Below are 25,578 nucleotides of genomic sequence, written 5' to 3'. Positions count from 1 at the left end.
GACTGCTTCAGTACTTGGATTTTTAATCCTATCTACCTGGATTCTAATCCTTGTACTGCAACCTTACTTGCTAAGTGACCCTAGGCAAATGTTAACTCTGTGTACTTCATTCATTCTGTTAGTGAAAGGACTATGATCATACCAAATAAAGGTTTTCAAAGGATTAAATGAATGGATCCATGTAAGTTGTTAGAATAATATCTAAAGTAGAGTAAAACCAATATTCATGTTTGCTTCTATTTAGGCTATTATTATTTTACCTTTAGTAAATCATTCAATTTGTGTATATTTAAAATGATAGATTTTTAATAGATATTGAAAAGCCATCAATTCAAGAAATTCTAATTGCATACAAAATGACACTCTTGACTGACAACCTAAATGTAATGTAAAAGTGTAGAGGGTTGATGTGTTAGTAATTTAAAGTCTTTACCAGAAAATTCCTTATTCTACAGAACAATATTTTTAAACACTTTATTCCATGTGAATGTGATCCTATAAATAACTCAGACTAATAGCCAATTTAAGTACTTTCATTTACTATAACCTTCTATCTAAAATATCTGACAAAGTTGATCACTTTCTCTTTGATTTTTTTCCTTTCAGCAGAAATCATCTGGCCTCTTTTTGGATACCATTCCTTATGGGATCATAAACTCATTACAAGGCAGCTAATTTCATTTCGGAATAGCTCTAATAGCAAGAATGTTTTATAATATTTGAATTAAAGTTGGTCTCCCACTAATATTTCTTTCCCATGACACAGAGCAATCAAGCACTCCGTTCAATAAACTGTTTGATATCAGCTTTCCCCATTCTCCCAGTAGTTGCTAAGCATCTGGTATATGCCTCAGACACTGTTCATTTTCTCTAGGATAAACAATTTGCTTCTCACGCTACGGTTTCCACCTTTGTGGTCATCTGTTTTGTGCTTGTTTCAAAAACCCTCAACTATAAGAACTGAAATGATTGTCTAGAATTGACCCACACTAGGCCATGACCAAATCTTCTGTATAACAGTACAGAATAACGTAAGTTTAAATTTCCATGATATATGAAGTGTAGGTATATTTTCTTTGCTGTAGGAATACATAGACTGGAGGTATGTTCCTTAGAGGAAGAATTTCATTTTTTAAAAGATAATGGATTGAACACAGGAATGCTGATTTGGCTGAAGGTATAAAATAAGTGAAGTATAAGAAGCCCTCTAATCAGCTTTTCTCTTAAAATGATATGAGACACTTGGTTTTGCCCAATGCTATTTCAAATTAGTCAAAACAAAAAGAGCAGATATGTGAGTCCTAATGTTGTGCTTTATAAAAAAAAATGTTAGTGCAGTAAAGAAGTAAAATTTTCAGATTTTCTTCAAACAGCCACGGTTTTAAGCTCCTGGGGGAAAATGCAAACTACAAAGACAATTCTGCAGATATTGGCTCCATCTGTCAAGTACTGTATAGTTGGTCTACAAATACTGGGCTCTGTAGTAACATCTGTCTTTTCACAGATGATGTAAACAATTTGCAAAGGCAGGAGTAACACTGTTTCTTCACTATGAGGGCTGTGGGAATTAAGAGATAGTCTGTAACTAAATGTCAGTGAAAGATGGAAAAGGGGTAGCTGTTTAAAGCATATGCTATGAGGGCTTTCAGGGGATAGAGTTGAGGCTCATATGAAAAATTGCGGGAAAAAGTGGTTCATCTCAGTGTGGAGCACACTCCTGAGACATCAGGAGTCTCCTGTACCAGGCAGGCTTTGAGCTTGACTTGCTTCTCTCTGTGATTTATGCAGGAGTTTCTGAAGTGGCTTCATGATTAGAATTGAAAACCTTCCAGGTAATTTTCAACTACAGCATTTGAAGTGTTTATGGTTCTTATTTAATTTAATGTGTAATTAAAATTAGGAGCCAAATTGTACATATAGCATCGTTAAATGTTAAGTCTCTAAATTAACCACGCGCTGTAAAGGAGCTAAAATATAAGAGCCCTGACTATCCCCTGTAGCTTCATATATTCCTTTTTTAAAGGTGCTTTTATATATGGGTTTGTAATATTAACAAAGATTCATATATTTCTATTTTTAAAAATGTATATATTTTTGTATATGTAAGTATTTCAATAAAAAGAATCACGTTATTTGCAAATTTTCTGTGGCTTATTCTAGCTATTTTGTTTTCCTTAACATTACTTCTGCTAGAATACCTAAGAGAATATTCAGAGTAATGACTATATGCAGGAATTGTTCCTCCATAATTCTGAATTTTAAATGAAAATATTTGAGCCTTGTCACTAAAGTATATATTGTTTGTATTTTATTAAGTAATGCTATTGTATTTATACAATTTCCTTGTTATTTTTTGTGAGGAGTTACTGCTGGATTGTAGTAAAATTCTTATTTTTCATCTATTTGCATGATCATACTTTCCCTTATTTTGGCTGATTGAGTTAATAAAATGTATTGATATTTCTTATTATATTTATTCACACTCTTGGATTTAATTCTCCTTGTCCATAGTATAGTGAATGGTGAATGTTTTGCAGGATTCTTTGAACTTTTATGCAAATAATTTTATCTCTACATTCATGAGAAAAAAATAGGTGTATAACATTTTATTTTTGCCACAACAGGTCCAGGTTCTAAATACACGTTGGCTTTATAAGTTAGGGAGATTTCCATTTGTCTTTGACTAAAGAATTTTAATAAATTAGGAATGATTTGCTATTTAAAGTTAAAGAAAATTCAGTTGTGAATATATCTGGTCCTCATCTCTTTTCCAATGTTTAGAACATTGATTATATTTCCAATTTTTTCCTGGAAATTGACATACTGAAATTTTGCCATGCTAAAGTTAATTGTGATGATTTATATGTTTTTAACAAATCATCTATTTCCTTTAGACTTGTAAATAGATTTAAGGGTAATGTTCTCTTCTAGTTCTATTACTTTTGCCAGAATCTGTGTTATACATTAAAAAAAAACTTTGCCTAATTTATTATATTTTTATTTTCCTTAATCAAATCCTCAGGAGGTTTATAAATTTAGCACATTTAATGCAAATATTAAAAAACACTTTTTAAAATCAGTTGCCCATTTTCTATTTATTTGTTTGTATTTGTCAATTCCTTTTTGTTTTTCAACTTTTATTTAAGAAATATAAATTTCCAAAGTGCAACTTTTGGATTATAGCGGATTTTCCCCCCATAACCTTCCTTCCACCCGCAACCATCCCATCTCCCACTCCCTCTCCCATCCATATCAAGATTCATTTTCAATTATCTTTATATACAAAAGATCAACTTAGTATATACTAAGTAAAGATTTCAACAGACTGCACCCTCTCAGACACACAAAGTATAGAGCACTGTTAATCTATTTTTACATTGTTTTTCTAATTTACTTTTCAGTTAAAATTTTTTTGCTTTTTTATTTGAGGAAGAGATAATGAGAGAGAGAGAGAGAGAGAGATCTCGCACTTACTATTTCATTCTTCCAAGGGCCCACAGCAGTACAGGCTGGAACAGGCCAAATTTGGGAGCTGTGAATTTAATCCAGATCTCCAACATGGGTGGAGCCTCGTAGGGTCTGTTTTAGCAGGATGTTAGTTATCTTAAAATTTCATTTCTTCTTTTGATTAAAGAGGCTTATAAAATAGTTTTTAACTTCTAAGTGGTTAAGACTTAAAAATAAATTTAAAATTTAAATGTATAAATTTTTATTTAAAATTTGTTGAATTATGAGAAGATTACATTCTATAAAGTTTCCACGTGTATTATATCAACATTTAATCTGCATCTGAAGCTTTTGTTTCTGAGTGTATTTTCCCTGTGGGATCTCCTATGCATCGCAAGACTCTTCTGAACACATCTCATATCTGGTTTCTTCAGGGAATAAGCTCCGCCCCCCCTTTTTTTGTGACTGGTCTCTGCCTCTGCAAATCACTCTAGTAGTTTCCTGCAAAACTTCAGTTCAAAATTCCAGCGTTTTTAAAAAAAATTTATTTATTTATTGGAAAGTCAGAGTTACAGAGAGAGGAGAGGCAGAGAGAGAGAGAGAGAGGGAGAGAGAGAGAGAGGTCTTCCATCTGATGGTTCACTCCCCAAAAGGCCACAACAGCTGGAGCTGGCTGGATCTGAAGCCAGAATCCAGGAGCTTCTTCTGGGTTTCTCCCACGAGGGCAAGACCCCAAGGACTTGGCCATATTCTACTGCTTTCCCAGGCCATTACAGAGAGCTGGATTGGAAGTGGAGCAGCGGGGAATTGAATCAGCATCTATGTGGGTTGCTAGCAATGCAGGTGGCAGCTTCACCCACTATGCCACAGTGTCAGCCCCTCAGTATTCTTTTAAGGTCTACTATAATCAAATCACTCCTTATTTTTTGATTTTTGCATATTTCTGTATCTTTTACCAAGTCACTTTGTCTTTCTGGGGCTGATCAATCACTGGTATTAATAACTGAGTATTGAGGGGAGCCCACAAGCAAAATAGACCCCTTAAAATGCTACCTGATTCCATCACAGTAAACCTTGCAAATTTTATTTTGTTTTAAGATTTAAAACATGGGAACTGGTGCTGTGGCACAGAAGGTTAGGCTGCTGTCTGCAGTGCTGGCATCCCATATTGGAACCTGTTCTCCTCTGGCTACTCCACTTCCCATCCAGCTCCCTGCTAATGCACCTGGGAAAGCAGCAGCAGATGGTTCAACCTCATGGGCCCCTTCACCCACATGGGAGACCTGAAGGAAAATCCTGGCTCCTAGCTTCAGCCTGGCCCAGCCCTGGCAACTGCGGCCATTTGGGGAGTGAACCAGTGGATGGAAAATCTCTCTTTACCTTTTCTCTCTCTCTCTCTGTAACTCTGACTTTCAAGTAAATAAATCTTTTAAATAAGATTCTAAACACGGAATAGTTACTTTGAGGGTAAAATATTTTGATGGGAATCTATTTTTCAGCCCTATGGTTTCATATTTCCTTTATGAAGAGAGAGGCTAATTCCAGATGTTGCTTTTTAAAATTATTTTTGCTCTATTTTGCATATAGTGCTTTAATTTTAAAATTTCTTCAAAATATTAAACTTTGGCCAAACACATGCACATTTTCTGACTCAGAAAACCTTGCCCTGCCACAATAATAAGCTGCATTGATAAAAGGACTTGCAGACAGCTTAAAAACACTGCCATATGGTTAACCTGACCTGGTTTTATTTGAACTGAGTTTCCCAATGCAATATAATACATGTTTTTCTATGATTCAGAACAAGTCAAGGCTTATTCTTGATCTGGGTCCAGGGCATGTTGGAGACTTAGAGTGGGGGAAGGGACGTAGATGAGCCACCTTCTGGGAGACTATAACAACATCTTTTAAATCTTCAGATTCTGGTACATAACGTTACATCCTTTTATTTGTCTAATTTGATGTGTTTTTCCAAAATATCTACTTTTGGATTACAGTAATACAGTCCATTCTTAAACTTCACCAATTCTCCTGAACAAATTTCTTTACAAATATAATTTGCATTTGTAAATACCCTATATAGTCAAGTAAATAAGTAATGATATATCATGAGATGCTATAATTGTTAAAATTGTTTCTGTGTGTTACTATTATAGATAATTTTTAGTTTTTCATTGTACATTTTTATATTTTCCAAATTCTCAAGAAATAGCAAGTATTATTTTTACCAGAAAAACATGATCTGAAGGCCAGCACTGTGGCTTAGCGGGTAAAGCCGCCGCCTGCAGTGCTGGCGTCCCGTATGTGCGCTGATTAGTGTCCTGGTTGCTCCTCTTCCAAACCAGCTTTCTGTTATGGCCTGGGAAAGCAGAAGATAGCCAAAGTCTTTGGGTCGCTGCTCCTGGAAGAAGCTCCTGGCTCCCGGCTTCAGATCAATCTAGCTCTGGCCATTGGGGCCATTTAGGGAAAAAACCAGCAGATGGAACATCTCTCTCTCTCTCTCTCTCTCTCTCTCTCTCTCTCTGCCTCTCTGTAACTCTGCCTTTCAAATAGGTAAATAAATATTTAGAAAAAAAAGAAAAACATGATTTGGGGCTGGCATTGTCACAAAAGGGGTAAAGCTGCCCCTGTGAACGACATTGGCATTCCAAGTGGGTATTTGTTACTAGCCTGGCTGCTCCACTTCTCTGATTCACCTCCCTGCTAATGGCCTGGGAAAAGCAGCAGAAGATGGCCCAAATATTTGGGCCCCTGTCATCCACATGGGAAACCTGGAAGAAGCTCCGGGCCCCTGACTTCAGACTGGCACAGATCTGGCTGTTTTGGGCAATCTGGGGAGTGAACCAGCAGATGGAAGATCGCTATCTCTCTGTCTCTGTAATTTCGACTTTCAAAATAACTAAAAAAAAATCTTTTAAAAAAAAGAAAAGAAAAACATGGACTTTTGAAATATACTTCGCAAAAGAGAGAACTTAATTTGTTTTCTTTTTTTTCTTTTTCTTTTTTTTTTTTTTTTTTTTTTGACAGGCAGAGTGGACAGTGAGAGACAGAGACAGAGAGAAAGGGCTTCCTTTGCCGTTGGTTCACCCTCCAATGGCCGCCGCGGTCAGTGCGCTGCGGCCGGCACACCGCGCTGATCTGATGGCAGGAGCCAGGAGCCAGGTGCTTTTCCTGGTCTCCCATGGGGTACAGGGCCCAAGCACCTGGGCCATCCTCCACTGCACTCCCTGGCCACAGCAGAGAGCTGGCCTGGAAGAGGGGCAACCGAGACAGAATCCGGCGCCCCAACCGGGACTAGAACCCGGTGTGCCGGCGCCGCTAGGCGGAGGATTAGCCTAGTGAGCCGCGGTGCTGGCTAATTTGTTTTCATTCTTTATATTTTCCAATGGTATCCAAAGAAACTTACAAAAATATGTAATTAACAAATTAAAAGGCATTTTATTGGGCGTACATTGACACAAATTATTTCTTTCTTACACTTATAGTTATAATCACTAATATTTTGCAGAGCAAACTGAATGTGTTTCAAAAATAAGTTATTAAAATTATCATAAAGCAGCATATTTATAACAGAGACAATCTTACCTTGCTTAAAAATCCTGTATCTTCATTGGTTATAAAATAACATTCAAATTCTTTTTTTATGCCATATGCTATATACACTCGAATTGTGTTTCCCCGGTATATCATCCCAAATAATTCTTAGCACTGTCTTTCAATCCTCTCACATTTCCCAGCCAATTCACAAGCCCAAATTCTAAGATTAGATCCAATAAATTAGGTAGCAATGATGCAGAAAAATCTATCTCTTACCTCTTCATCTCTCCTTAAAATGCTAACACGTACCTCTGCCCTCCTGATTTTTACAGTGTGACTCATTTATTTGCACAAACAGAAGCCATGGAAAGAGAATTTCCTTATCTTCCTTCTACCCAGTTCTCCTGTGGTCTGCACTGATTTGTTCTACTTTCCACCTTTAGCAACGTATAAACTCTCCTTGCCTTCTACTTTCACCATTTTACTTGCTCTCCTCTCCTGAAATTATCCATTCCCCAAATCCACTTATCATGAAGTCTTCCCTGTTTGCAAAATTCTTATTTTTTCATTAGAAACAAACAAGAATGGCTTTTGTCTTCATATGACTCCCTGGAGAACAAATCTTTCTCCAGTTATTATCTGACTTCTCTTATTAAGGGAAACAATAGTTATGTTATTCAAGTGGAGGTTAAAAGCTTTCTTCAACTGTTGCATATCAATATCTGAAGACCAGGTAATTCCCTGAGTGAAACCAGTATTTAATTGCTGGAGGGTGGGCGTTATGACAGGGAATTATGTGGTTTGGCTCAGGGAGCAATTTTCATCTGTAACTGCTCTGAAATTTGCTATTGGGGCAGTTGGAGGTTGTTCCAGTTTTTGTTTCTTCTGCTTGATATCGTTGGCACATTGACATCCCAATAACTGTCAGAACAGTTTTGTCAGGAGGTGTTTTGATAGGACTGTGGTTTCTTGGTTAGACAAGGTCCAAGGGAGAATTAGCATAAAACAGTGGAAGGGTAGAAAAACAAAACAAAAAAGGGAATGAGAGCAAGAGTTGATGCAAAGGAAACAAGGAATCAAGTCATATCTGCTTTAGAGGAAAAGCTGTGTAATTATTTTTCATACTCTTCAGCATCTTTGGTGTCACACATCTTATTTTCTTTTGACTTCATCGTGCTTCCTTCCTGAACACTCTCGAGAAAATCCTCTTGCTAATCTCTTCAATCATGCTACCTTACACATTCTATGTTAAATGTTAAATACTAGTTCTGATTTTACATGCATTTTCAAGATAATCTGATGGTGTGCAATTTCTGCCTTGTTAAGAACTTAATATCCCTATGGTGGATGATTTTAATTAAAACTATATACACAGTCCATCAAAATAAATCTTGGGGTCCCTAATGACCTCATGATTGCTGAGTCTGAGAGTGGAACCCAGTGTTTGATGCACTCTTTAATCACTCCCTCCTTACAGCACTTCCTTCTGCTGCCTCTAGTACTCACTGTCATGGTTACTTGAACATTTTCTGGACTAACTTGATGGTTCTTCTCAAGTCTCTTAGACTCTCGGCTTCTCCTTCCTTTCTTTTACAGTTGTGGAGCTCCAAGGATCAGTTTCTCCCTCTTTTCTTGCCCACTTTTCCTCACTTTCCAAGATGATTATAATTAATGATAAGGCTTTAATAAATCTGTACATTGACAACATTATCTTCAAAATATATCTGTAGGCATTGAATTTTGCTTGAGAATAGATATTTTTATCTTCTTTCCCAAAGGGTAAGGACTTGGACTGTAGGCTAATGATGTCTGGAATAGTGGTTGGCACTTGGTACATATCCTATACATTTTTGTTAAATAAATAATAAAACAAATATTTTATTATTCCCCCAGTATATAACTTAACATCCAATCATAACAATTTAGTTGTGAAGTAGTCCACATTTGACTTCAGGGATAATAATTTTCAAATATTTCCTTCTTGGAAGAGTTTACAGTCTTCTACTAAAATGCATCAAAATTATTCATCATTTTTTCTGCCATTCTATATCACTTTGCACATACTCACAGTATGTTCATTATACTGGAAAATTTTACTGTAGTCAGTGGAATGTACATTGGGATATAGCATCAGAATGTCAAATATTTGATCACTGGGATCATGTCTCTGGTAACTTTTTGTTCTTGCTACCTAAAACCATGTTTGACATATTATAGATGCAAGAATACTTGTCTTAATCTAACAAATGCTATTTTCTACACTTTGCTTAATCAGAACTTAACTTGATTTAAAAAATAAAAATTGTCTTTTTCCTGGTTGGTCAGTCAGTGTACCAAATTGGCTATATATTCAGATTCCACTGTCAAGTATTTAATTTATTTTTTATTAAAATTTGTTCCATGAGATATTCATTCTCTCATTCCAATGGCCAAAGGAATCACATTGTAGGCATTTACATCTCCTAATAAGAGAAGAACAACCTCTTCGCCTTGGGTTCAGGTCTCATTTGAAGGTTTGTTAGGTAGAAATGATAACAGTAATCAAACACATTATAAATGCGTTTGGAGGTGAAAAATGCTAAATGAAAGTATGCCATTTACACAGAGGCACATATAAGCACATATGTAGATTATGTAGATATATTCACCCATGCTGGAAAAGCAAGAGAGAAAATTTGAAAGAGCTGCATCAAAATAATATCCATTTTCTTTGGTACATGATTTTTATTTTTATATATTAAATTTTTCTGTCTCATTTTCAAAATTTATCTTATATTTTTTCTCATAAAATACATCATTCTTAAACAAAATAAGAATGATAGTTTTCATATCTTCTCAACAGCAGTGAAACAATAGGGTGCAATAGTTTAAGGATTAATGGACAGAAAATTCATTGAGTCAGAGAACTGATTCTGGTCCTAAATCTGTAAGAAATTATGTGATACTTAAGGGAATTCACAGTTTTGGTTATCGGTTCCCCATATCTAAACTTGGGCGTGGGGTAGAGGGCGAGTGTGTGACAAGTGGCCTAAAATCCTGTCCTCAAACAGGCCTTAGAGTTCATTATATAAAATCTGATCTAACAACTACTTGTTCCCACGTTGCTTAACTCACATGAAAAGAGTAACTTCATTTACTTCTGGATGCTCTATGAAATAATCATCTCAAAGTCTCTGAAGTTCAAAAAATCGCTGACTTTCAACCTGCAGTGCAACCAACGTGGCAAAGTTCATCTTTGATCACGAATCTTTTGTGGGGACTTTCTCATTTCAGAGTATTTTTTTAGAATCAACTCTTAGTAGCATATTTTTCCTATATCCATATTTGCTTCGATTATGATTTTAGCCTTCTTAGGCGCAAGCTACAATTAAAATATGTGTGGGAGGATATTAAATTTTGGATATCACAAATGCAATTTCATACACTTCTAACAGAGAAAAACAAAAAACATTCAGAAACTGTCTATAGAATGGGTGCCTTGGATGTGAAGAACTTGCACGTGTGCCGATTTGTGCATGAATAAATGAAGACAGGATTCAATTGATAAGTGCTCATCTCATGGCCTCAGGCAGGTGGTGAAGAGGCAGCTGGAGCAACTGTAAGAATGCCTGAGGAAGATTTAGACTCGGTTGCCAGCTGACACCTTTGGACAATTGCAGTGTGTGGGAGACACAGTAATGAGTGCATGCACAAGGCAAACTCTTTAAAAAGCCATCTTATCACAAACTAAATCCAGTTATTTTTACTAAAATTGCTACTTTGATTTGTTCTTCTGTGATTTCCTGCCTGCCTGTCTCCTTCTCAGGGGATTGAGCTTCGTTGCGAAGTGCGGTGGGTGAGCTCCTGGTGAAAGTGAAGAAACAGAAAAGCCATAGCCCTGAGATGCAAGGCACAGAGAGAAGTTAAGAGGATGTAAGGAGGGCGGCAAAGCAGGTTGCTACCCACCCACTGCCTCTAGAAACCCATCAGCTAAAACAAGGGCTCAGCTTTAATGATAGCTTTAATAATAACAGTATTTATAAAACATATCTCTAAAAAAAACAGTCAAAGCACTTCCCACTGACAGTCTTATTGTGCCTCGTATTGCCCAGCTATTCCACCCTGCTTCCGCAGGAGCACGAAGAGCAGTTCAGCTGTAAGGGCCATCATGCATGCACTGCTGTGGGGTACGGAAGACAGAGAAGCAGGAAGCACACGGACTGCAATGCCTTCCTCCTCCCTTCCCCACAGTTGCCAGTTTTATCCCAAAAGTAAACAAAAACCCCCACAAAGCTTTTCCAAAATTTTGTGCACATTTTGTATCTTTGAAAAGAAATGCTAATATTTTCTCGGTCTTTTTCTCTCGTTTGTAAGGTAGCTTCTCTGAGCACAATTTTCCATTGCCTTTCCACCTAGCTAGACAAGCTGTGCCCTTGAAGGTCTGGGTTTGTTTAAAACCACTCAGGTTTTTTATTTAATTTTAATTTTTATAATTCTCATATATACAACACTGTATTGTCTATTTTTCAAGCATGACAGAGTAATAGAATCAAATAAAAGTATCAGAGTTGCAGATATTCATAATCATGAGTTGCGACAAAGATACAGGAATAAACATGACCTTTGAATTCTTTCTCAATATTCACATAATCTTAATGGAGTTAAATATATGTCTGATATTCATTCTCTGAAAGCTACTAGTGTATTGTTATATTTCTTTGAAATTTGACTTACATCTGCTTATGTTCTCCTACTGAAATGTTCTTTAACTCTCTTATCTGCCCACCTTCACAGCATGGACTTCGGGACTACCAAAGATAGGAAGTCAGCTCCATGACTCACTTCCAAATTTTCCAACTATGCAACAAGGCTTGAATATATTCAAAAAAAATGTTGACTAATATATGATGAGTGCAAGATGATTAACTTTTTCACAACTTAGCATGTCCATACATACTATTGGGGGAGCTGCTATCAATAGATGGTCAGGAAAATAAATCATGACAACAATGGCATACTTTCCAGTGGTTTCTTTTCTTCCTTCCTTCCTTCCTTTTTGTTTTTTTGAGTTTTCATTTGTTCACAAGAAGATAAGACATCAGAGACTGTCTACCTCTATCAAATGAGAATTGCAAATTTTGCCCAATCACAAATAGTTCATGCTTGTTAGTCATCTACATTTGAATTATATACACTGTCAATTAATACATTGAAGTTTATACATCAAAATGTAAATACTATTTGTCTAAATAAAGGGAAGAGGCCATTTTGTAGCTGGAGAGGTTAGGAAGAGCTCATTAAGTGATCTAGCTTTATGGACGTTTAGATATCTTGCATAGAATTACTCTTGTGATAAAAATGTACAGACTTACTGCATGCCAAGCTTCACTACCCCCTCAATGGTCTGTCATTCATGCAACCACAGGAATGTTCGTGTGAAAATATACAGTTACATAACGTATGATGATCATGCCATCTTGGGGAATTTTATAACACACCATTTATTTATTTCTGAACATTTTCCTGGATGGTTTTCAGAAGTCACAGCTAGAGCCAAAGTTGTCTTCGTCCTTAGACAGACCTTGAACAGTATTCAATAAGTAATCATCTAAATACGAGCATGAGTTTTCATTCTAATACCCATTTCCTTGAATCAATCTGGATGGAAAAGGAGAGTGAACTAAATTGTTCCAATATGTTATAAACACTCTCATTTTCATGTGGAAATTCTTATTGAAAAACCTCAGACCCTTATTTTTGATGAAGAAAAAGAGCAGATGTATCAAAATTAGTTTAGCTTGATTATAATATTATCATAATTATATTATTTTGAAACTAGAATTTTAAATCATGATTCTTTAATTTGGAAAAGAAAAATATATTTTCAGAGTTCACAAAGAAAATAGATTATTTTTTTCTGGAAATCATATGCAATATTCAATGTGATTTTCCAAACAAAATCATAATAATTTCTTGGCTTTCATTGCATTAATATCTATCCTTCAGCAATAACAGGGTACTTTCAGGCAATGCCTTTACAGAGGGGCTTTTCCAAAATATTTCCTTTGCTAGGAATTTAAAAAGAATGCTATATTAGCAATTCTCCTTTCTTGTGTGACTTTTCCCATTTCTCGTGACCTGCTAATATAGAAAAACAGGCTTCTTATTAATAATAGGTGTATTCTTTCTGAATCTCTGTTTATCACACTCTGCCCTTCACTCTTTTTCTTTTGTTTTTTTTTTTTTTCGTTTTATATCTATGTGTGCATGTATAATGTATGTACCATATGCAGATGAATTTGTAATTACTTAATTATATTACATTTATAAAACATGCATTATACTATTTAATTATATAACAATTATAAAAATCAAATTCATTTGTTCACTCAACTTGAATCATCTCTTAGAGTTACCATGGCAGTTTGAGAGAGTTTGACTTATTCCATTGAAATGCATAATTCTTCTGTTTACATAATTGGTAATTTTCAAGTTGAGCATGTGAAATTTCAAAATTCAATTATGCATCTTGTAAAGGAGGAAGCTTTTAACGAAAAGCAAATTATGTTTTAAAAGTCAATGGTGGGCCGGTGCCGCGGCTCAATAGGCTAATCCTCTGCTTGTGGCACCGGCACACCGGGTTCTAGTCCCAGTCGGGGCGCTGGATTCTGTCCTGGTTGCCACTCTTCCAGGCCAGCACTCTGCTGTGGCCCGGGAGTGCAGTGGAGGATGGCCCAGGTGCTTGGACCCTGCATCCCATGGGAGACCAGGAGAAGTACCTGGCTCCTGGCTTCAGATCAGCACGATGCACCAGCCGCAGTGTGCCAGACTCGGCGGCCATTGGAAGGTGAACCAACGGCAAAGGAAGACCTTTCTCTCTGTCTCTCTCTCTCTCACTGTCCACTCTGCCTGTCAAAAAAAAAAAAAAAAAAAAAAAAAAGTCAATGGTGGCCGGCACTGCAGCTCACTAGGCTAATCCTCCGCCTTGCGGCGCCGGCACACCGGGTTCTAGTCCCGGTCGGGGCGCCAGATTCTGTCCCGGCCAGCTCTCTGCTGTGGCCAGGGAGTGCAGTGGAGGATGGCCCAGGTGCTTGGGCCCTGCACCTCATGGGAGACCAGGAAAAGCACCTGGCTCCTGGCTCCTGCCATCGGATCAGTGCGGTGCGCTGGCCGCAGTGCGCCGGCAGCGGCGGCCATTGGAGGGTGAACCAACGGCAAAGGAAGACCTTTCTCTCTGTCTCTCTCTCTCACTGTCCACTCTGCCTGTCAAAAAATAAAAAAATAAAAAAAAAATCAATGGTGTGGAAAATGCTGTAGTATAGCAGGTAAAGCTGCCACCTGGGAAGCCGGCATCCCATATAGGTACTGGTTCTTGTCCTGGGTGCTCCACTTCCGATGCAGTTCTTTGCTAATGGGCTGGGAAATGCAGTGTAAGATGGCCCAAGTGTTTGGCTCCTGAAACTCACCTGGGAAACCCGGAAGAAGCTTTGGCTCCAGGCTTCCGAGTAGACCAGCCCTGACCCTTGCAGCCAACTGGGGATGAACTAGTGGATGGAAAAGCTGTCTCTTTGCCTCTCCCTCTACTTCTGTAACTGATTTTCAAGTAAATGTTTTTTTAAAAAAGTCAATGGTGAATCTATGTAGTTTATTTATTTAAATAAGCTTTACAATGATGAATAATATTTTAGCCTAGAATATCCTTCAAATATTTATCTATGAAAATAACCTCAGGAAATACTTTAGAAGAAATACAAGTAAAATTTAGGATTAGATTAATAAATTTTTCATAGGCATCTTAGATTAGATGAAACAGACTACATAGTACTGAGTTTATACTGGTTGTTTCTTTTGTTGATTACTAAATATTTTTTGAAATTTGACTCTTGCTTTTGTGAAAATAATTTCAATAAGTACAGAAATTTTTATTTATTTGATCAATATTATCCATAAACACTAATTAATATTATTTTAAGATGGAAAATTATCAACTTAATCTTGTTTAATTTTTTTCTCTAGTCATAATTTTATTATCAATAATATATCCAGGAGACTGGCACTGTGGCATAGCAGGTAAAGCCACTGCCTGCAGTGCCGGCATCCCATATGGGCGATGGTTCAAGTCTTGGCTGCTCCACTTCCAATCCAGCTCTCTGCTAAGACCTGGGAAAGCAGTGGAGAATGGCCCAAGTCCTTGGGCCCCTGCACCCATGTGGGAGACCCAGAAGAAGCTCCTGGTTCCTGGCTCCTGGCTTCAGATCGGCCCAACTCCAGCTGTTGTGGCCATTTGAGGAGTGAATCAGCAGATAAAGATATCAATATCTTTCTCTCTTTCTCTCTCTCTCTCTCTCTGCCTCTCTGTAACTCTGCCTTTCAAATAAATAAATAAATCTTAAAAAATAATAATATATCAAGAGCAAATGTAAAGTAAAATTGAATAAATAGGTATTAATTGGAATACAATTCTTTGTTTAATTTATGCCCTCTTCAACTTCCTCACTTAAGAATGAATTTTAAGAAGTAAAGAAATTTTTGGCTGGTGCCGCAGCTCTCTTGGCTAATCCTCCACCTGCGGTACTGGCACCCTGGGTTCTAGTCCAGGTTGGGGCATCAGATTCTGTCCTGGTTGCTCCTCTTCCAGTCCAGCTCTCTGCTGTGGCCCGGGAGTGCAGTGGAGAATGGCCCAAGTGCTTGGGTCCCTGCACCCACATGGGACACCAGGAGGAGGCACCTGGCTCCTGGCTTCGGACGGCTAGCGCCAGCCCTAGCAGCCATTTAGGGGGGGTGAACCAATGGAAAAAGGAAGACCTTTCTCTCTGTCTCTCTCTCTCTCTCACTGACTAACTCTGCCTGTCAAAAAAAAAAAAAAAAAAAGAAATTTTTTAAAAATGCAGAAAGGAGAGGAAGAAAATGTCAGATTTAATTGTGAGCTAAACTTTTATAATTCACATTTAATACAAGTTCAGCTCTAATATTGCAAATATATATTTTATAATAATTCAATTTTCCAAATAATGCCCATTTTAATAGACTATTTTTATTCAATTTTTTTTATTTTTGGCTAAAGCTGTCATGTTAAACATAAACATTTATTTAGCAAAGAAACCCAACTCAAATGCCAGACAAGGAAAGAATATTTGAAAAATGAATTCTCAAAACCAAAAAGAAATGAATGTGATTATATTTGGAGGTGAGACTTTAAAGATGCATATAATTTACTCTACATGTTTTATGTGTTATTCCATTTTTATTTTCATTTTTGTTTTATTTAATGCCATCATCACTTAAAATATATTTATCAGTGTGGAGATATGTATATACATATATATTTATGTATATATATATATATATGATATAGTGAACACTTATTCAGGATAGATTTCTAGTCTACTCACTACAGGTCTCCCAATATAATTAGAATTATATCTATCCATCACAAATTATACATACAATAAAATATGTAATATATTTTAAATATTTATATTGAAAATCAATATGGGGAGGGACACACACACACACACACACAGAGTTATCTTCCATCTGCTGATTAACTCCCCAGATGACCAAAACAGCCATAGTTGGGCCAATTCAAAGCCAGGGGCCAGGAGCTTCATCCAGGTCTCCATGTAGGTAGAAGGGGCCCAAATACTTGGGCCATCTTCTCTGGCTTTCCCCAGAACATTAGCAAAGAGCTGAATCTTAAGTGGAGCAGCTGGAACAGAAACCAATGTTCATATGGGATGCCAGCATCATAGGTGGTGGCTTAACCCAGCACACCAGAACACCATTCCTTAGATTATATAAAATTAAATAGATTGATGATATTGAAGAGTCATGAACCACATGACTAAAACCGTAATTAAAGATGAAATTGGGTTAGTTGTAACTGTTAAAGCAAGGCAGTAAGGCTAATAATATTCCTAGGTATCAGACAAATGTCAGTTTTCACGGTCTGACATGAGTGAATGCATGTGTGGTACCTCTCTGGCAGGACCATGGATAGCTCTGTAGTTTGCAGTCCATTTGCTCTAAACTGCAAGCAAATGGACTGGCTTCACCCTCCTGGAGTTAGACCCTTCAGACTTAAAGTTATTCCAGCCAAATAATTGCGTTATTGGGCCTATTGGAAAAGATAACAAATCCAGAGATCTTACAAAGTAGGGGTTGCTCCAGAAATCATTCATTTTTGGAGAATTTATATATATTTAAATCAGGTTAGGGAGATGCAGGGAGCCAATCAGGTTGCATGTTAACACAGTGAAAGCCTTAAAATACTGTGCATGCATAAATAAATTTTTAAATTTAAACAGAACAATAAAATACCACATAACATACTAACTAGCAACTTATATATCTAAAGATAAAATTCGAGTGGCATACAATTGATTTTACACTCTTTTCTAGAATCTTAAAGTATGTCCCTTCTTTTTAAGTTAAAAGACATGATTTAAATTAATTTTGTACTGTTGGAAAATATTCACTACTATACTTTTTTTTAAAGATTTATTTATTTATTTGACAGGTAGAGTTACAGACAGTGAGAGGGAGAGACAGAAAGGTCTTCCTTCTGTTGGTTCACTCCCCAAATGGCAACAACGGCCAGAACTGCACCAATCTGAAGCCAGGAGCCAGGAGCTTCTTCCAGTCTCCCATGTGGGTGCAGGGGCCCAAGGACTTGAGCCATCTTCTACTGCTTTCCCAGGCCATAGCAGAGAGCTGGATCAGAAGAGGAGCAGCCGGGACTAGAACCAGTGCCCATATGGGATGTCAGCCCTGTGGGCAGAGGATTAACTTACTGCGCCATGGCGCTGGCCTACTATTCTTTTATATGCGTATGTTTCACATGTCTCATCTTCTCCTACTTTATGTGTAGCTCTATCTTCCTATTAGTCCCCCAATAGCAGAGAATGTTTATTAGAAAAAACTCTTTATACGTTTTTAAAAACATTTCTCCATCTGCACTAGAAACAATCCTTACTCCCTCTTTTTCTGTTACCTTGCCAGAAAACATGAGAAACTTGAAGAATGTGGATGTCAGCCTCCACACCCATGGTCCTTATTACTGGGCAATAATAAATTGCTAAGATTTTCAAATCACAAAATATTAGTAATATTTAGGAATAGCAATCAGTATTTGATAGATAATCTTATTATCAAACATTTACTGTGTTTTGGCACTGTGTAAGACATATTCATTTTAATATATTTTTGCAAGTATTGGATATTCTTGAAAAGTCAATGGAAAATTTTAAGAAAGGGAAAGATAGGCTAAGAGGTTGTCGGTATAGTAGTTAATAGCATCAGCCCCACAGTTGGATTTTCTCAGTTTTAAATACTGATTATTTAATTTAGGCAACTATTTGACCCTCACAATATGTAGCTTCCACAGGTATAGAATGGGACCTATTGACTTTGTCGCTGTTTTGAGGAGTCGATTAAATAATATAAAATTCCTGAACATTATTTCTTTCATAATAAGCTCACAATCATTATTTACTACCAAACATAATCTCAATCTTAATACATAATTCGGATTACTGTTGTGGAGCGTGCCTTGTATGGCAGAGTAAGACAGGCAGTTAGGACACTACAGTAGTGGCCCAATATCAGATGATGGTAGCTCAGAGGCATAGTGAGGAGAAAAAATCAATTGATTCAATATATCTTTTGAGGCACAGTCCACAGGACTGGTTTATGAATTAAACAGTGATGGAGAGAAGAAAAAAAGGAATTAAGAGTGGCTGCATGAATGATGGTGGTATTCTCTGAGACAGGAAAGAGTGGAGAAGGCAGAGGTTATAGGGAGAAACAAAGTTTTCTTTTCTTGGAAATAATAAAGTTCAGATGGAGATAATACCACCATTCAGAGGTTTCAACATGGATGCAAGTTTCACTAAAAAAAAGTATTGGACATCATTAAGTTTCAGAAGTACTAGACTCACTTTTAAGTTTCTAGCTCTGTGTGTAGCTATAAATATTTGCAGTAGTATGATAAAAAATGAGAAGGAACTCTTAACCTCACAACGCAATTATACTTTTACCATTTTTTAAATGAGCCTTTAGGAAATTCTTAGCAAGAATTATTTACATTAGCTGCTATTTTCTAACCATAATTAATTTTTATGGTAATTTTTATTACTTAGGTAATTATTTTGTGAACATTTGAAGCATATAAATCAAATTAAAGATTTTTATATATGGAAAAGAAAATAAGTCATCAAATTTATTACCATTAGAGGAATTATTACCTATTGTCTTTAGTTTTGAGGAATATGAGAAAAATAAAAACAGGAAAAGAACTTAATTCAATTTTTAAAGACAACATTAATAGTCTGATATATTTTCTTTCCAGAGAGAGATTCATATGTGTTTTCTATCTGGAAATAGTATTTTAGTATTAAAATAGAATACAAAGATTATTTTGTACTAGTACTAGTAGATGAGTCATCGTGAAGAAAGATAAACAAATACATAGAGGGAACTACCACTTATTTGTTCAATTCCCAAATGCCTCTGAGAACTGAAGCTGAGCTCAATTCTGGTTCCCAGTGTGGGTGTCAGAAATTCAATCACTTGAGCCGTCACTGCTATCTCCCAGTTTGCATTAGTAGGAAGCTGGAGTCAGGAGCCAGAGTCAGCTGTTGTGCCCGGGTATTTACTTCAATATGGGTCATGGGTATCTTAACTGGCATCTTAAACACAATGTCCATACACCTGATTTATAATCTGAATTCTCACAATTACTCAAGTAGTTAAGTACTTTTAATGTCTTTACCTTGTAGTTAAGAGAATTGTGATTCCAAAACCTTAGTGAAATTTTCAAAGATGTGAAAATCTCATTAAAGACTTAATCCAAGGTATCTTGGGTTCTAAGACTTGAAGTCTCCCTTACTAATCTGATATTTATGTTTGTTTTAGAAGGTCAGGTGAATTGCTCAGAATTCTTCTTTTGGGATTAGCTCTAGCAGGTGTTTTCTCAGTTTGATTTTTCATATTTTATATGATACTCTCATGAGGAGCCAAGGGAGATGTTGCATCCTCACACTCTCACCTTGTACTCAATTCAGGCTAGCATGAGGTCTGTTTTGGCTCATCCCTTCTGTTATATTTCCTGTTTTAGAGCACTTAGAAATATGTACCTGAATGTCACATAAATAATCATTCATGTTATGCATTAGTATTTTTGTAAATTTTTGAACTTTACATTTTAATGTTGACTAATTTAGTGTGGAATGTAAGAATATAATACTTTACTGTAACAAAAATTATTCTAGCATAATTTATTTAAAAATATTCTGCCACTTATATGAAATAAATTTATATAATTTGAATCTATGGTAAATCTTGGAATCATTGGGAACTTTATAGTCTGTTTTAATGAGGTACCTGTTATTGTATTGGTCTAATAATATTTGAATTCTTATAATTTCAATACATGTTAGGAACAAATGAACTTTTACTAAATTTTTAGGATCCTGTAATGGCATCTACATTTACTGAGCTCTTTATCAAAAGGACATAGAGCAAATAGACATTTAAGCTAGTGGTTAACACACTCTTTAAGAAGCTGTGTTCTATACCAGAATGCATGGGATGACACCTCACTCTGGCTCTTAATTTTACCTTCCTGCCAACGCAGATGCTAGGAGGCAGGGTGATGGCTTAAAAAGGTGAGTTCTTGCTTTAGACATATCCATATCTAAACCCATGTCCTGGACTGAATTTTCCACATTTTTGCTTTGGCCAGCCTCAGCCTGTTATTATAGTCATCTGGAGAATGAACCACTAAATGTGAGCTCACTTTTTCTTTCAAATAAATCAATTATTTTTTAAAAGAGCATAGATATTCATAACTTTTATTGTCTTTAAATAAGTCTTTTCTCTTGCTTTTATATTCATTTTCATTAAGTCAAAGTTGGCAGAAAGCTATTAAGTTCTTTGTGTTAATTCCTATTATAATACTCTCCACGTATTCCATAAGTAGTTTTAAATATGCTAATTTAGGTTAAACTGCTTCAACAATAATGCATACAAAATGATTTATTGAATTGTGTCCTATAACTGGCATAAGGAAAACCTGACATTTTTCAGTGATGATTTCCATATTGCAGATTTTAGCATAGATTTCCTTTCATTTTGTATGAATCTAGATGTAGAAACAAACACCTACAACAAGATTTTTAGAATAAATTTTTATAGTTAGAGTTTAATAATAATGTAATGAGTCACTTTAATGGCACAGCATTTAGCAAAGATATGAAATTTACTGACTAGAATTGGAAACAATTATTATTCATTATCAATTGAAAAATGTACTTATTGTCAATAAGCCTATGAACAGTATTTAAATACTAATTGATGGCATTTCATTTCTTAGGTGCAACAGAATAAGATATAGAAGAAATTACATCTTTTCTCCTTATTATGGAGTAGATGAAAAATTTTCTCAGTCCGATTTTCATCTTCCATAAAGAAAGGGTAAGTGTATCTGACCCCTAGAGTTAGAGTGGAGATTAACAGAGAAATTATGAATGAAAGGGATAGCCCATAATGATGTTCATTACACCCATGTTAGATTCCTCTCTGAACCCTCCCATTATTTCCAGTTGTGTGTATAGAAGAAATTGTAGTACTGTTTAAAGTCCCCTCTAAGAAAATTTAGCTTACCAAATAGCCTTAAAGAATGTGAATGTGTCCTGGCAAGGTTCAGGGTCAGACCCACAAAATGCCTTGATGTGGGTCAAATTTGCCCACCACTTCCCTCTGTTTCACTATTCCCTGCACTCACCAAAATTTACCTTCTTCCTCTAATCTTAGGCATTCTCCGAATATCTCTATTCAACTCAAATGAATGTATTACTGCAAAATGATTAGAACATATGTAGTGATGTCTCTCCGTTGGTCTGCAATACTGATATTCTCATAGGGAGGAAGTTGATATGTGAGCCCGTCTTCAGCCGATGCTTGTCAATCCTGGTAGCTTTGGATCCGTAAGGAGGGAAGGCCTATACTTCCAGGAATGGAAAGTTCCTACCTGTACTTCCAGGGAAGAAAAGTCCTTGTCAAGGTCCCTGTAGGTGCCTAAAGGTCAACCAATGAGGACCAGACCCGCCTCAACTCCCATGCCCTGAATCTATAAAAGGACCTCTCCCAATCTCCGACGCGCAACTGCTCCGGCCCCTGCTCTGTTGCTCTGTTGAGGCCATGGAACCTCGCCCAGGAATGGAACTCCAGTAAAAGCCTGTGAATTAATTGATTCGTCTGCCTGGGAAGATTTGTTATGCGCCGGACACTTTGCAAATCCCAGTGGACCTGAATTTTCTCACTATGAATTCATAGTTAAGGTTATGAGACAGACGTGTGATGATATTAGGTTTCATTAACTTAACAGGAAAATAATCAGATAGATAGATAATTGGGAAAGATTGTGGAGAACCAGCTTTGATATATTAACTAATGTTAGCAACTAATAAAAAATTGCTTTTGCTTCCTTAATCCCTATATTTTTTCACTAGATCATTACCTCTTCAGGGACAAGGTCTGTGTCTGTTTCAGTCATGATTTTAACTCCCTAAATAGGGCATTTGGGTGCAAGATAAACATTTCTGGAATGAACAAATGTGTTTATAGACTTGTTATATTAGGTGTAAATATGTGTGACTGGTATAACAATATGAAATATAAAAACACCGTGTAATAATGTGTGTTTTGACATTTTATTTCAAATTTTAAGCTTTTATATCTCTTAATGTTTTTAAGATGATAAAATATGGAATGAAATCTAAAAATCTATTTTAACTCTGAAATATTATATTGAGATGTTTGGTGTAAGAGAGATCTCTTTCCATCACCACTATACCACATTGTTGACAATCACTCTAAGAAGTTGAATTCATAAAGAAAAAAAATGAATTGCTGCACCATTCAGAGAGCTGTCTTCTTTGGAACGTCTGAAATGCACCTTGCAACCCAAGGATCTACTTTTCCTCCACTTTTTCAATTATGAGCTTAGGACTCTACTTTGTTTTCTTAAAAACAACATTTTCAAAACCTCACTCTCTTGTTTCTTACCGTGAGGCCTCTCTTTTACAATCTGCTTGATGTTTTATGTGGCAGTAAAATAAGTACATTTAGATAGCCATTAATCCATTTTAAAAGTTGAGGACTGTCAGGGAGAACACTTTTATTTCTGTCTCATTTGGCGTGTTGTTTAAGCCCAGAAATTTCTTGAATGTTTCTCCAGTAATGTATCTCCAAAAAAGGAGAGAAGCATTCATGTAAGCCTAGCCTCACGCCACTGAGTTACTGGCCTTATAAAAATGGTTGATTCTTTGAAAATGGATTCAAGTTCACAGAGAGTTTATCATCTTACTTTAGAAAACTAATTCATAAATAAGGAATGACCAAAAATAAGAAAATTAAGATTCATTAGGAAAATACATCGTTGAATTTGTAAATTTGGCTCCTAAAATATAATAAAATAATTTATCTTTTTTGACAGGTCTCTGAGGAAGTAAACTTTTGTTTTAAAGATTTATTTATTTCAAAGATTTGGTGGGGAGTGAAAGACGGAGAGAGACAGAGAAAGGGGAAATCCTCCATTCACTGGTTCACTCCTTCACTCCCCAAAGGCTGAAATAGCTAGAACTGGGCCAGGCGGAAGCCAGGAGCCAGGCACTCCATCTAGGTTTCCCACATGGGTGGCACTGACTCACGTAGATGAGCCATCCTCTGCTGTCTCCCAGGCACATTAGCAGAAAGATGGAGCGAAGGCATTGAGGCCAGGACTTGTACCAGGCATTCCAATATTGGATGTGGGTCTCCTGAGTACTGGCTTAACTTGCTGCACCACAACCTCTGCTTCCTCAAAAAAGTTTCTGTGCTAAGTAATCCATTTCAGCATAATAATAATGGTTCTGAAAGATCTTTACATTCAATAACCATTTCTTTTAAACAAATACTATTGCAAAAGGCAAGATCATCTGAAAATAACATATTCACCAAAGGATCAATTTAAAATATTGTTTAATTAAATTGTGTCTGATTTAGAAGAAAAAATAAAATATGTCAATTCTGTACTAGCAAATAATGACATATTATATTTACAATACTATAAAGTAAAGCTGTTCTGGAAAAATTGCTTAAAATGTTAGCAGTTCTTACTGAATGGATCACTATTAAATAATTGATGTTTAACAGTTACGATGAGTTTGTTCTTTGACTACTGTATGTATTATACATGGAGTTTGTCATGTATTTTACTTTATTCTACTGCAACTCTGTATAATCCTCCCTGTAGAGGGAAAGTTTGTGATATATTTAATAATTTTCCTGTCCATCTCTTTAAAAGCAGAATGCAGTTTAAAAACTAAAAGGAAGTCACTGCATTAACAGAAATATGGCAGGTCTAAATAAATAGTGACAGGAATATGCGATTATATTCAGAATAAATAAAAAATTAAGAGATGAATCATGATCTCTTTATCTGCCCTCACCCTAGACAAGGAGAGTGTGTGAAATGAGGCACACAGCATAAATATTGAAGTTTCCAAGAGAAGTCACAGATATGATTTATCATTTCTCTCAAAATCTTAGCAAAATAAAATTTTCATTTCCCACCTATTAAGAATGAATGCAAAGCTACACTGAGTTATTAGAAAATTTGATGACAAATGAAGATGATAATTCAGAGATGACTGATTGGATCTAAAATAGTTCTAGAAGCACACATTTGAAGTATCAGGTTGTATTTGTTAGGTAAAAAAAAAAGAATTATGACAACATCTCTTGAGATTCTATCATGCAGATTTATGTATTTTTTTCTAAAAAGATTCCTATTCTATGGTCAAAAGATAGCTATGTATTAGACATCCCTGGATTTATTGAGGGCAATTGTCTGGCCTGAAGATGTCTTACAAGGTTTGCAGTAAGGCAAATCAAAGTGAAGATGGATAAGAGTGATTGATTTCCAGGTGTATGTGTCTGGGATTGAGTGTGTCTGTGTGTTTCTGTGTGTTTCTATGGGATTGTATGTATATGTCTACAGACTGTGTGTGTGGGTGTATGTGTGTGTGTGTGTGTGTGTGTGTGTGTGTGAGAGAGAGAGAGAGAGAGAGAGAGAGAGAGAGAACCTAAATGATTATTTGCACTTGTTTTGGGAAGAGTGGAATGGCAGGGAAGAATAATGAAAAATTAGACAAAGTTAGGGATGTAACCTCAATACAAAATAGAACTGGAACACAGAGACAAAAGAGACCATCATCTGGAATACATCTGTCAAAATACCATCAGTCTCATAGTACATGGTATTGAGTTTCCAAAAAGAAAGGCATTCAGGACTCACCTAGTTCTCAAAAAGGTCAATAGACAAAGAAGACAGCCATAGAAAAGACATGAAACCTAATATCCTAGAAAAGCTAAGAAAGGGTTTCTGAAGATCTTCAGCTAATTGCATGAATTCCCTAATGTGGCTGACAAACCCTAAATTTCAGACTTCTGTAAGGCCACGTAGCCATTTTGGAGCATACTGACACTTGCTGCTTTATTCCCATAGGCTAGGTTGTTCAGATTAGTCATGTTGACTAAAGCAATGTTGAATATGCAATTTGGAGGATTCTT

The 25,578-nt window shown here is 36.2% G+C and overlaps 1 long non-coding RNA gene across 5 annotated transcripts in view; it reads left to right on the top strand.

The window, feature by feature from the left end:
• The window catches only part of LOC108176367 (uncharacterized), a 176,283-nt gene extending 152,121 nt beyond the window's left edge, over positions 1-24,162 (top strand). For all 5 annotated transcript variants that reach the window (XR_016229439.1, XR_001793000.4, XR_007918263.3 and 2 more), the window contains 2 exons: positions 21,338-21,438; positions 21,778-24,162. This is a non-coding gene — a long non-coding RNA (uncharacterized LOC108176367). The remainder of the gene's footprint in view (positions 1-21,337; positions 21,439-21,777) is intronic.
• Positions 24,163-25,578: the final 1,416 nt, after the last annotated feature.

This window comes from Oryctolagus cuniculus, chromosome 2, assembly GCF_051225735.1.
Source record: "Oryctolagus cuniculus isolate XC-2025 breed Fujian yellow rabbit chromosome 2, ASM5122573v1, whole genome shotgun sequence".
Lineage (NCBI taxonomy): Eukaryota > Metazoa > Chordata > Mammalia > Lagomorpha > Leporidae > Oryctolagus > Oryctolagus cuniculus.
Note: the sequence above shows the minus strand (reverse complement) of the source record. Positions and strands in the feature narration are given on the sequence as shown.